The sequence below is a fragment of the Balaenoptera musculus genome, chromosome 11 (assembly GCF_009873245.2).
Source record: "Balaenoptera musculus isolate JJ_BM4_2016_0621 chromosome 11, mBalMus1.pri.v3, whole genome shotgun sequence".
NCBI classification, from domain to species: Eukaryota; Metazoa; Chordata; class Mammalia; order Artiodactyla; family Balaenopteridae; genus Balaenoptera; species Balaenoptera musculus.
Window position 1 is genome coordinate 21,417,460 of NC_045795.1, and position 13,314 is coordinate 21,430,773.

The 13,314-nt window shown below is 36.6% G+C and overlaps 1 non-coding gene across 1 annotated transcript; it reads left to right on the forward strand.

Annotated features, from left to right (window-relative positions):
- The first annotated feature begins 2,760 nt into the window (after positions 1–2,760).
- On the forward strand, positions 2,761–2,842 carry TRNAS-AGA. Its single transcript has one exon. It is a non-coding gene; the product is annotated as a tRNA-Ser (tRNA).
- The last annotated feature ends 10,472 nt before the right edge of the window (positions 2,843–13,314 follow it).

Consider the following 13,314-nt stretch of genomic DNA (forward strand, 5'->3'; position numbering starts at 1 on the left):
TAATGTGAAAAGGCTACATACTGTACGATTCGAACTATATAACATTCTGGAGAAGTCAAAACTATGGAGACAGCAAAGATCAGTGGTTGCTAGGGGTTTGGGGAAGGGAAGGAGGGATGAATGGTTGTAGCACAGGGGATTTTTAGGGCAGTGAAATTATTTTGTATGATATTGTAATGGTGGCTCCATGTCATTATACATTTGTCAAACCCCATAGAATGTCAAACACACAGAGTGAACACTTAATATAAACTATGGTCTTTAGTCAATAATAATTTATCAATATATGCTCATCAGTTGTAACAAATGCACCATACTAATGCAAGAATGTTAATAGGGAAAACTGGGGGGAGGGGCAGTGGCGAGAGTATATGGGGTTTTTCTGTAAACCTAAAACTTTTTTTAAAGTGTATTAATTTAAAAAATATATAAAGGTTAAAGGTGCTTCTGGTAAGGTCTCAGCAGGAAATGAGGGATGTGTAGTTAGAAACTGGAAGAAAACTGATTCTTGTTGTAAAGTGGCAGAACTTGGCTGAATTGTGTTCTACAGTTGGGTGAAAAACAACTTGTAAGCAATGAACTTGAATATTTAGCTGAGGAGATTTCCAAGCAAGGAGTGGAAAGTGCATCCTGGTTTCTGTGTGCTATTTATAGCAAAATATGTGAGGAGAGAGACAAATTGAGAAAAGAACTGTTAAGCAAAAGGAACCATTTTTTTGATGGTTTGGAAAATTTTCAGCTACACCTTATACAAACGAGGCTTTCGATACAAGTTGAAATACATATGTATTGAAAAAACATATATATATGTAACATTTCTGTCCTCAGTGACTTCTGTTTGTAGTTTTAGCAACTGGGTGTACACATTAAAAAAAGTAAGCAACCATAGCAAGCAGCATATAGATGCTCCCTGAGTGTATATGCAAAATATTGAGTACCTACTATGTGCCGAACACTAATAAGAAACACTCTCTGCATATAAGGTATAATCTAGTGAATAAAAACCTAAGTTTCTTGAGTTTTTACTTGGCTCCTAGCTCTAGATACTTTACTTGAATCAACTCATTTAATTAACTCAGGTTACCAAATAGGGAACAGAAAAGGATGGAAATTCACAGAAAACGCATAGGTTAATAATTTAAGATACAACCCTACCTTAATAATGTATCTTTTTGCACAATGGCCATAATTTTGGTAATAACCAGATTTTTTTACTCAAAAAATACATAATGAATATCTTAGTATGTCATCAATAAATATTCATGCATTACATGCCTTTTAATGGCAGCAAAAGTATTGCATCATATTGAGGAATACTTTTTTAAAAGAAAAATATTTACCACAGCTTAACAGATACACACGAAAAAACATATGAAAGCGAACCACTCAATGCATTTACACGAAGCAAACACACCCATGTACCCAGCACCCAATTTGAGAACCAAAATCATTATCAGAATCCCAGAAACTCCTTCCAAGGGTAGTGGGACCTCCCAGTCACTACCTACCAAGGGTAATCATTACCCTGATTTCTACTGTACAAGGAACATTAATTTCACCTGTTTTTGAACTTTCAAAAGTTGGAATGCACTATAATATGTGTTTTTTGTCTGGCTTTTTCCATTCAATATTAGTTAGTGAGATTTAATCCATGTGGTTGTGTGTACTTGTAATTCATTCACTCTCGTGGTGTGGTATTACATTGGGAAAACCTCTCAATATGTCTTTTCTACTGTAGATGGACATTTGGGTTGTTTCCAGTTTCGGCCTAAAATAATAACTAGACTACTTTGTGTTTCTTACAACTCAACCCTGGCTCTTCCTTTACTGAGATCCATTCTGATATGTTTAAAATTTTTTTCAGTGCAGTAAAAGTTGCAGCTGTGTCCAGTCTTCGTTCCCTGTTACCCTAAAACAAACACCTGTTGATAATTTTAGTTCAAATGCATCACTAATTGCTTTCTGGTTTGCATATATATATATATATATATTTTTTTTTTTTAATGTATTTATTTTTATTTTTGGCTGCCTTGGGTCTTTGTTGCTGCGCGCGGGCTTTTCTCTAGTTGTGGCGAGCGGGGGCCATTCTTCGTTGCCGTCCTTTTAGAAGGTAGCCAGGTTCCAGGGGCGACAGGAACTCACGAACCATCTATAAATTTTGTTCTTAACGTGACGGGAGCGTGGAAACACACTGTGAAATGCAAAGCACGGTGCAAACACAATGGGATTGATGTTCCCTTAGGATTGATGTGGGCTAGGCACTTGGGGACACCAGAGCAAGGGGATGCAAGGAGGCTTTTCTGCATCATTTCCCTCGCCCTTTACTCAGGACGCAAGTCATCGAACTAAGTTCCTCTCTGAAAGCCACTACCCACTAGCTCTTCAAGGAGCATCAGTGCCTGAAAGTTCCAAACAAAAGCTACACGTATCAGGCCTAAAACTACGATGACAGTCTGATTCCACTTCGTTGGGAGGTTAGTTTGGTTCCAGGTGAGGACATTACAGAGGCCTCAAGTTGTCTGGAAAACCTATTGCTGATGCGGTGAGGACACCCCCTTTTAGTGCTCTCGACTCCCGCAGTTGCCCAGCGAGGCTGACCTCCATGCCAAACTTGCACTTCACCTGAGGGTTTCTATCCAATTTGCAGAGTGCGTTTTCTTGTACTCCAGCTCATTTTTTTCCTTTCTTCCCTTTTGCCCTTACCTTACATCAGCCAGTGAATTTCTATTTAAAGATTTAACAGCAACTGTAATTGTTCGCGTAGTCGTGGCCGAGTGGTTAAGGCGATGGACTAGAAATCCATTGGGGTTTCCCCGCGCAGGTTCGACTCCTGCCGACTACGTTGGCTTTGGCGAGGAAAATACAAAGCTTACCGCTTAGACATACAGGTTTATAAGCAACTGTGTTTTCCTTTGCCTCTGTGCACTTTCAGCCGTGGAAACTTAAAGTATTTCTGGAGTCAACAGATGCCCCTGTTAGGGTTTAGCAACTACCTCCCGTGTTCAGTAGATTCAAATCATGGCTGGCTGTGAGTGTAGATAGGAACCGGTGCACTGGTTCCTTTTTGTCTTTTACCGTAAGGTTCTCACATAGCGCCATCGCTGGCCGCCCCACTGTGCTGCCTGTTCTGGGAAGTGAGGGACGGACTGGAGAGGACTCAAGGCTAGACTTGGACATATTCGGCTCGGACGCTGAATCGCGTAATGTATGCTTGATAGCAGGAAGCGTAGCCTGCACAGTGACGTAATAAAGACAACAGTGAGCAACTGTATGGAGAGTCCTCCAGAGTAGCATGCTGTGTTTTCTACATTAGTGCAGTAGTGTATATCTCTACCTGTCATGCTGGAGACCATGGTTCAAGTCCGCTACACGTTGGCCATTGTTCTCTTCTAGTTAACCACCAAGGACTGGGGTTCAGGAAGTAATATGAAGAGAGGATGGCCTCTCCACAATTACCAAGTGATCCAGCCGGTTTGGTGACAAGTGAAGATTACATCTTGATGTGATGTAAATATATACTATTATGTGTATATATGTACTTTAAAATACATGCATATATACACATTTAAGAGTATATATTTTAAAAGCATATATATGTGTGTGTGTACTTTTCTCTCATGTATATGACAGAGAGAAAAGGAAAAGAGAATGCAGTAATATGCTAAATATGCTAACATTTGGGGACTGGGGTAGCCAAGAATTCTCTGTATTCTTGTAAATTTTCTGTCAGTCTGAAATTATTTCAAAATTAAATTATTTTAAAATTAAAAGTTAAAAGACTAATAAAACTATAAATGAAAAATATATTCATTGACATTTAAAAGCACAGATATGCAATTTGAACCATAGATATAAAAGAGATAAGAGTAAATTAATGAATAAGAGTTTAGAATTGATGAAGGAATGGGATGCAAACTGCTACAGTGAGCAAGAAAATTCATAACACATGAGAAAAGCTAAATAGAGAGTGCGTGCCTAAAACAGTATTGTTCAATAATGACTACATTTTGGGATGTGAAAATAAGATGGTACTGCAATTCAAAACAGCAATAACATGTATGATGGGAAGGTGTGGCCATAATCCAAATTATTCTATGCTCCTTTATAATAATGAATAAGGTTAGAACTAGATGTACACTCAAAACATGATACATACTTTGGACCAATTGCTGAATGGATGAGTCTTAAAATCAGCATTTTTGTGGGCCATGTTCAAAGCCAAACAGCTTTTCTTCTTAATGAAGGAACATCCTTCCAAAATATAAGAATAAATTTGAGGGCTTCCCTGGTGGTGCAGTGGTTAAGAATCCGCCTGCCAATGCAGGGGACATGGGTTCAAGCCCTGGTCCGGGAAGATCCCACATGCCGCGGAGCACCTAAGCCCATGCGCCACAACTACTGAGCCTGTGCTCTAGAGCCCGCGAGCCACAACTACTGAGCCTGCGTGCCACAACTACTGAAGCCCGTGCGCCTAGAGCCCCTGCTCCGCAACAAGAGAAGCCACCGCAATGAGAAGCCCGTGCACCGCAACGAAGAGTAGCCCCCGCTCACTGCAACTAGAGAAAGCCCGCACACAGCAACAAAGACCCATCGCAGCCAAAAATGAATAAATACAATAAATAAATTTTAAAAAAAAAAGAATAAATTTGAAATTTTAGTTTAGAATTAATTTTTAACATTTTATCAAATTTTGGTAGTCGAATTTAAAAGTTAATATTATTATGCAGCACTGCCAGACACTAGATTATTTCTTCAGTAATTCTTTTGCACAGTTGAGTGATCAAAGTCCATTCCTTTTCAACTAACATTGAATCTCATTTGTCTCTAACTATTACTTCTTTTCATCATAGACAAAATATTCTTTTTTATTTTTTACAGAGGAAAAAAGGATTGATCATAAATAAGAACTATAAAGGCATTGATGAGCAATCAACACAGGCAGGGCTTGAAGGGCCACATCCTTGAGAGAAGGGAAACACATGATATGAGTTGCACAAGAGCTTGCCCTTGAGGGACATGTTCTATTTTGCAGCATTTTAGAATAGACTCCAAGTGGAAAGAAGCAGTTGCCCTGGACTGAGGAGACACTCGTCAGTGTTTGGCTACCAAAATCCATAGGACCTGAGGGTCAAAATTCAGATGATGAGGGAACCACAGAGAAGGAGCTCAAATTTCCATGTATAAATTCTCCTTACAGCATTGGCTAATTCCTAAATTGCACACACACAGGAAGATGTTCCAAAACTCTGTAGGAAAGAGCAGCTGGAAGGCTAATGATCTGTAGAGATTCAGCAGCTGCTTAGTTCTGGAGAAACAGAGATTAAAGTTCATACCTCTCCCAGTTGGAGGGAACCCGATAAACACTATCAGCTGTCATTTGAGACTTCAGAAGCATACCTCTTAAGCAGTAAGTGACAAACCCAGCTGTAAGGACCAAACAAGAAGAGCAAGGGCTATGTCTTCAGAGTAAAGAAAAACTAAATAGACCAACAATAACAAAGGCTCAATCTTTGTACATTGCAGAAAAACTACCAGAAAACTCTGAATGTTTGGAAAGAAAGCAATACATGTCTATATAATCCATGGATCAATGAAGAAAACACAATAGAAGTTTTAAAATACTTTGAGCTGAATGATAATGAAAATATGACACGTCATAATTTGTCTAATGTAGCTAAAGCTATTTTTAGAGGAAAATTTTTGTCTTTAGTTGCGTGTATTAGAACAAGGGAAAGGTTGGAAATCAGTGATCTAACTCAAGAAGCTATAAAACACTGGGAACTTAAATGCAAAAAGTAGAAGGAACTATTAAAATAAGTGCAGAAATCAATAAATGGAAAGCAGACATACATCAGAGAAAATCAACAAAGTAAAAGGTTGGTTCTTTGAAAAAATTGATGAAATAGATAAACCCCAAACAAGAATAACTAATAAAAAAAAGAGTAAGTTAAAACACAAAATACCACAACAGGAAGGAAATAGATGATATTCATATATATCCTAGATATATTTTAAAAACAAGAATGGTATCATAAACATCTTTATGTCAATATACATGAAGCAGTTAATAAAATGGATGCATTCTTTGAAAAATACAGTATACCACAAGGGACACAGAAAGCAATAGGAAATCTGAATTGTCTTATGCCTATTAAAAAATTAAATCCATAATTTAAAAAGTCATTCCTATAAACCTCCAGGCCTAGGTAGAATTTCTTGTGAATTCTTCTATACAAATAAGAGATAAATAATATCAATCTTACAGAAACCCTTTCAGAGAATAGAAACTATTCTATATCTTGATCATGGTGATTATTACACAAGTATATGCATAAGTAAAAATTCATCAAACTGTATAATTAAGATTTGTGGTCTCTTCAGTATGCAAATTACACCTAAATTTAGAAAATGAGATAAATTAAAGCAAAGTAAGGATGGTTTAACTCAAATAAAAGTAAGGAGAATTCCTCGCTTGCAGCTGTGCATTACAAGACATAATAAAAGGTATTCTTGGGTTAAAGAAAAATAAAGGATTTGAAAATTGGAATTAATAGGTGAATTAACATGGTAGCTGGTTTCATGGTCAGTATACGACATATCAAGTGTGTTAATATGTACCAACAACAAACAATTGGAAATTAAAAATTTAAAGTTTCCATTTCAATAGCATCAAAAACAACAACTGTTTAAGAGTAAATCTAATGAAAGTAAATTTAATAAAATAAAAATATAAGTAAAAATCAATCCAAAGAGAAGAAGTAAAATAATATAAATACTTTCAATCTAAAAGGGGTTAAGAAAGCAGAAATTAGAGAACAAGAACATATTGGCAAAATTAAAAGAAGAGCAAGATGGTAGACTTAAACTTAACTAAATAAATATTTATCTTGAATGTAAGTAGACTAAATATTTCAATTAAAAAATAAAGATTGTCATACTGGAAAAAATTTACCCGAACTGCATGTTCTTTATATGGCATACAGTTTAACATATTGGTTTAAAAAAAAAAAAGGCTTAAAGTAAAAGAATGTACAAGACATATCAGAACAAGTAACCAAAAAAGACAGACCAGAACCATTTTAGTGATAATAATGTGGTATTTGTAGACTCTCAAGAAAGTATCATTACTAGAAATAATGAGGCTATTTCATAACCTCCAGGGTCAATTTAGTAAAAAGATATAACAATTTTATAGGCACATAATAACAGCTTCAAAGTATAGAAAACAAAAGATTGGCAGAGCTAAATGGAGAAATACAAAAATCCATAATCATAGTTGAATATTTTAACACTTCTATAGAAATAACTACTGCAACAAACAGACAGAAATTTAGTCAGAAAATTTTAAGCAATAGGATTAATACTATACCCAACTGAAGAATATCTCTGTTTTTGAGGTATACATGAAACATTTAACAAAATCACCAAATGCTAAGCATAATGCAGGTGTCAACAAATTTCGGAAGATTGAGATCACACAGAATATGTTCTCTGAGCACAGTACAACTAAATAAAAATCAATATCAATAGCATAGATAAATAGAAAATTCCTAAATGTTGCAATATTAAGTAATACAGTGCTAAATAAACCCATGGGTCAAATAAGTTTTTTAAAACTATAAAATCTTTTTAACTGAATGATAATGAAAATAAGACATATCACAACTTGTGACATGAAGCCAAACCAGTGCTTAAAGTCGAATTTTTAGCTCCAGATTCACATACTAAAAAGAGGGAAAATTGAAATTTAATGATCTAAGCTTTCATCTCAAGAACCTAGCTTAAAAATATAGCTAGGTTTTAGAGTTTAAAAAATTAAACTCTAAAAGTTAGAAGGAAAGAAATAATAAGAGCTGAAAAAGAAAGGAAAAATAGACAAAATCAACAAAGCAAAAATTCGCTTGTTAGTAAAATTGCTACCCCAAATTGATTTTTTTTAAAGAAACAAAGAAAAACTAACAAGGATAAAAAGAGGACAACATTAAAGATCTTACTGATATCAAATTAGAGTCAGAGGATAAAATGAATAGTTTTGGGGAATAACTTTGACAATGAAGATAAATTACAGGTTCTATATAAACACAACTTACCAAAGCAGACACAAGAAGAAATGAAAAGTTTAAATAGTCTGAAGTTCATTAAAGAACTTAAAAATCATAATTACCTTCTATATTAGTTTACTATTGTTGCCATGACAGAATACCACAGATCAAGTGGCTTAAACAACAGAAATCAATTTTCTCACAGTTCTGGAGGCTGGAAGTCCAAGATCAAGGTGTCCACAGGTTTGGTTTCTCCTGAGGCCTCTTCCTTTGGCTTGCAGATAGTGACCTTCTCTGTGTATCCTCACCTGGTCTTTCCTCTGTGCTTGCTTATCCCTGGCATCTCTTTGTGTGCCCAAATTTCCTCTTCTTATAAGGATACTAGTCAGGTTAAATTAGTGCCTATTTTAACAGCCTCATTTTAAATTAACTTAATTCTCAACTCTTTTTATGAGGCCGGCAAAATCTTCATACTAAAATCTGACAAGGATGTTACTAGAGAGGAAAGTGAAGGTCAAACTTTATGTTAAACATTCTAGATGCAAAACCACTAAACAAAATAATAGCCATCAGATCCAGTAATATAGAGAGAGAAGAGTCAAAGTGAAAATGTAATGCTTGTTTTAGTAATATGAAATTTGTTTTATATATAAAAAATCAATCACTTTAAATTTATTACAAAATGTAAGAGAAAAAACAAAAGATCATATTAGTAGATGCAGGAAAAACATTTGAAAAATTTCAATGCCAATCATTAAAAATTTCCAGCAGTCTAGGAATAGAAAGGAGATTTCTTAATCCCATGATGCATATATACAAAATCCTACATCTATCATCCTAATTATGGTAAATATTTGACACTTCCTCCCAGTTACTGGAACCAGGACAAGCAGGACCACTATCACCACTCCTATTCAACATTGTATTGGGGGTCTTAGGCCATGAAATAAAATAAGACAAAGAATTAAAAGATATTAAGATTGGAAATGAAGAAATAGGACTGTCATCATTTGCAGATGATATCATTAAGTGCTTGGAAAATACCCCCAGATATACAAATTATTAGAATTAATAAGTAAAAATAGCAAATTTACTGGATACAAAACCGCATATTCAAATATATGTTGTATTCATATATACTGGCAAAAATAGACAACTTTTTTGTCATTTACAATAGCAAGAAAACTACCAATATCCTAATAATAAATACAATAATAAATGTAATAAAAATGTGCAAGAGTGCTATATTAAAAACTCCAAATCACTGTGCAGAGAATTTTTAGTAATATCTAAATAAATGAAAAGATACATCATATTCATTGATTGAAAGGCTCAGATTCAATGTATTTGAAATAAAATGCTCAAAGAGTACTTCTGATAGAATTGACAAACTGTCTCTAAAATATATGTGCAGGTGGAAAGGACCTAGAATAGTAAAGGAAATCTTGCAAAGGAAGAACAAATCTGGAGGACTTTTACTACCACATAACAAGACTTATTCTAAAGCTATGGTGATTAATAAAATATACTATTGATGTAAAGATAAAGAAAGAGATCATTGGAACAAAATAGATATGCTGATACAAAACCACATACATATAACAAAGTGTCACTGCAACTCAAAGGGGAAAATGATAGATTTTTCAAAAGATGGTGCTGGGTCAACTGGACATACAAAGGAAAACAATGTGGACATTGGCCTCTTCTGTAAACTATTCCCTAAACTAATTCAAGATGAATTAAAGCCCTAAATGTGCAAGGTAAAATAATAAAATTTACAGAGGAAAACAGGAGACTATCTTCATAAACTTTGGGTTGCCAAGGATTTCCTGTATAATAAGCACAAAAAGCAATAACCATAAAAGATAGGTAAATTAGACTTTTTTAAACTTAAGAATTTCAGTACATCCAAAGACACCATTAACAATGTGAAAAGGCACAGAGCGGGAGATGTTTTTAATAAGTATATTTGACAAAAGATTTATGTCTAGACTGTATACAGAACTCCTTAAAATCAGTAAGAAAAAAGACAATAGGCAATAAATCAGATGGTGGGAATCTGGGTAGTATCTCTTGTGATGATGGCTGATAAGCTGGTCACTGTGGGGGTCCTCTTTCAAGGACAGTGTCAATCAGCTCCCTCTCAGCGCAATACTGACACATTATTTTTAATCCTCTGGGAAGAGCCTCCATTTTTGACAGAACATTTCCGCCTCAGTGTCTGTACAGGGTATAGTAGATGGCCAGTAATCATCTATTTCCATCTCTCCCAAGTGAACCTTCCTGTACTACAGAGGCTAGAAGGTTAAAACTACATTTTCCTAGCTCCCTTGCAGCTAGGTGTGATTTAAGCTTTTTCTGGGAGTTTTCTAAGGTGGAAATAAGGCACCTTCTAAATCAGTTGTTTTGTGCTAACAAGCATTGTCATGGACAAATTGAGATTTTCTGCAGAGGAACACAGGTGAGGGGCGTCAGTTGTTTTGCTAATTCACATCTAGGACCATGGCACACTCCAGAACATGGAATTCTCAAGGTGTGGTCCCCAAACCAACACCAGCAGCAGCATTTGGCACCTTGCCTAGAAATGTAAATTGCTTTCTGACTGTTCTGTGTTTATTTGTCTATTTGTTACCCATTAACCACAGGTCCAAATTAACCACCAGAGTTGTTTACATTTCCTGCTACCACCTCATTTATCTAGCTCTCACACGTCAAGCCAATATTTCTCCTGCCCTACATAAGCCCAGGGCCAGGTACCAGATAACTAGGGACAGACCCTATGCCCCCAAACTCCCCGGATTATTAAAATGATCTAATCCTAAACTGTTTACTCTGATTTGCCTTTCCTTTCCTATGGAAATCCCAATAAACTCTGTAACTTGTGCCTTCCTCTTGCTCTTTTCTGCCTCCTGACCAACACTGGTACTTCCCCCTGTGGCCCTGAGTAGTTTCTAGAGGAACTGTTTCTAGGGAAACTGTGAGTAACATCAAACCTCTCTTTAGTGGCATTGGCCTCTCCCTGTCTTCTCTCACTCACCTTTGTAAATTAAGACCTGGCTGACTTGCTTTCTGTCATGATAGATAACTTTCATACTAAATTTTGAGAGCAACTTTCCTAGAGAGAACACTGCTATTGCAGAAGCCTACAGATATCTACACTACAGTTCAGGCAATAGACCCCTGAAATCAACGATTCCAGCGGCAGCATTTTGATTTCCTATTTTCTTCATTGTAGACAATGGCAACCTCTCTGGGAGACTATTACTGCAGGGTTGTTTTGGGAATCATTTCTGCAGGGGTGAATTAGAGCTGGCACCTCCCTTCATCCCTCTGTGCCAAAAATTTTGTAAGCTTCTGTGTTCTTATTAATCCCCCTTTTGCTTAAAATAGCTTGAGAGTTTTTGTTTCTTAAATAAATGTTTGACATATAATATAACACAATATTAATGTGGAAAAGTACATAAACCATAATTTACGGCTCAAGAAATTTCCACAAAGTGAACACACCTATGAAGACAGCACCCAGAATGAGAAACAGAACCATTCCCAGCATCTCCAACAGCCCCTCTCAGGGCTTTTCTCTGCTTTCAGCAATCACCTTTCTGATTTCTAACACCAAAGATTTGTTTTGCCTGTTTTGAACTATATATAAATAAAATCATGAGCTATGTATGCCTTTATGTCTGGCATCACTCCAATACTATGTTGTGAGATTCTCCCAATTTGTGTGCAGTTGAAATCATTTATTCTCATTGCTCTACTATTCCTTTGTATAAAAAGCAATTATCTATCTTTTCTATTGCTGATGGACTTTGGATTGTTTCCAGTTTGGGACTAAAATGGGTAGAACGATTTTGTTTCATGAAGCTGAACTCAGATTCACTTCTTTTATCTGAATCGATTCTACCAGGCTATCTTTTTCTTTTTTCAGTCCATACATACTAATGGAGAGAAAAATAAACAAGGTTGAAACTTACAAGGATCTCTGTTTGTTTTATGGTAAGTCAAAAAATGATTAAATTCAGTTCATCTTGATTGCAGTCAATTTTTTGGGGGGGGGGCTCAGATTTTTTTAAAGCATGAAACGTTCTGTCATTTCTTCAGTATTTAACTCCCTTCAAACTAGAGTCCCAAAGGAATTTACCTACAATGTTATAGGCTTGTTAAAAATGTGTAGACCAAATAAAAGGGCTGTGATATGACTAAATATGGCAACATCTGTATCACAACTTATATTTTACTTTAAATTTGCAATTAGTTATGTTACAACTTGCCATGATTTTTGAAGGATGTTTATGTGATTTTCATTTTGATAGGAAAGACAGTTCAAATAATAGGCTGCTTAGCTAAATATGGAATCTGGCTTCTCTACCCAAAACTCGGCTTAATACTCAGAGCAGACTCCCTTCCTTCCATTAAACCATGAGGTTTCTTAGAGTTGATTTTATTTCGGTGAAAAACAATCTCTCCTCATCCCCTGAGCTGCTTCACTCTTCTTCTCACCACTCTGCTCCCTCCGCCTCTTCTGTCTGGACCGCTTGACAGATCGCTCTGTCTTCGGTTTCTCCTCCTCCCCTTCTTTGTCTTCCCCCTTGTCCTCGTCCGTTTTCTTCTAAAAATTAGATTAAGACCTCCTAAGCAGGCTAGACAAAAATTAGTTTCAGGACTTGGCAAAACATTGTGACTGAGAAACTAAGGTCGAAATATAAGGAGAAAAACAAAAACACAACCTGTTGCGTTGGTTAACTTTAGAAAGAAATGGCCCCTGCGCCGGCCAAAAATCAAACCAGATTATGAACCTAAAGCCTTAGCAATATCATGGCGAGGGAATACCAAGGCAGCTTTCCACGTCATTTTTCGCGCGGTCCACCTGGGACACAAATCAGCGGAAGCAATTTTCTGCCTGGAACCCACTTGGCACAGCGGCCTTCATCCCAGAGCAGGCCCTTCGGAAGCCCGAACATCTCGGACGAGAAAACGGTTAGGTCCTGACTCTCCCTCGATACGGGCTAGGTTTGGTGCCAGCGCATGGGGATTGCAGACGCTCCCCAGAAGCTGCGCCCCGGAGTGTTATTTGAAGTTTGCTGGTAACGCTAATGCTCACGCGGTGAGGGCTCTATCTCATTCCGGTGTTCTTGATTCCAGGGGGTGTCCGAGAGGTTGGCCTCTCTTCCTAATTCTTGTTTCACCTCAGCGTTTCCACTCAGCTCACCAAGGACACGTGTTTGTACCTGCCACGTGATTCCTGTCACTCTACCTTCGTTCTGCAGAG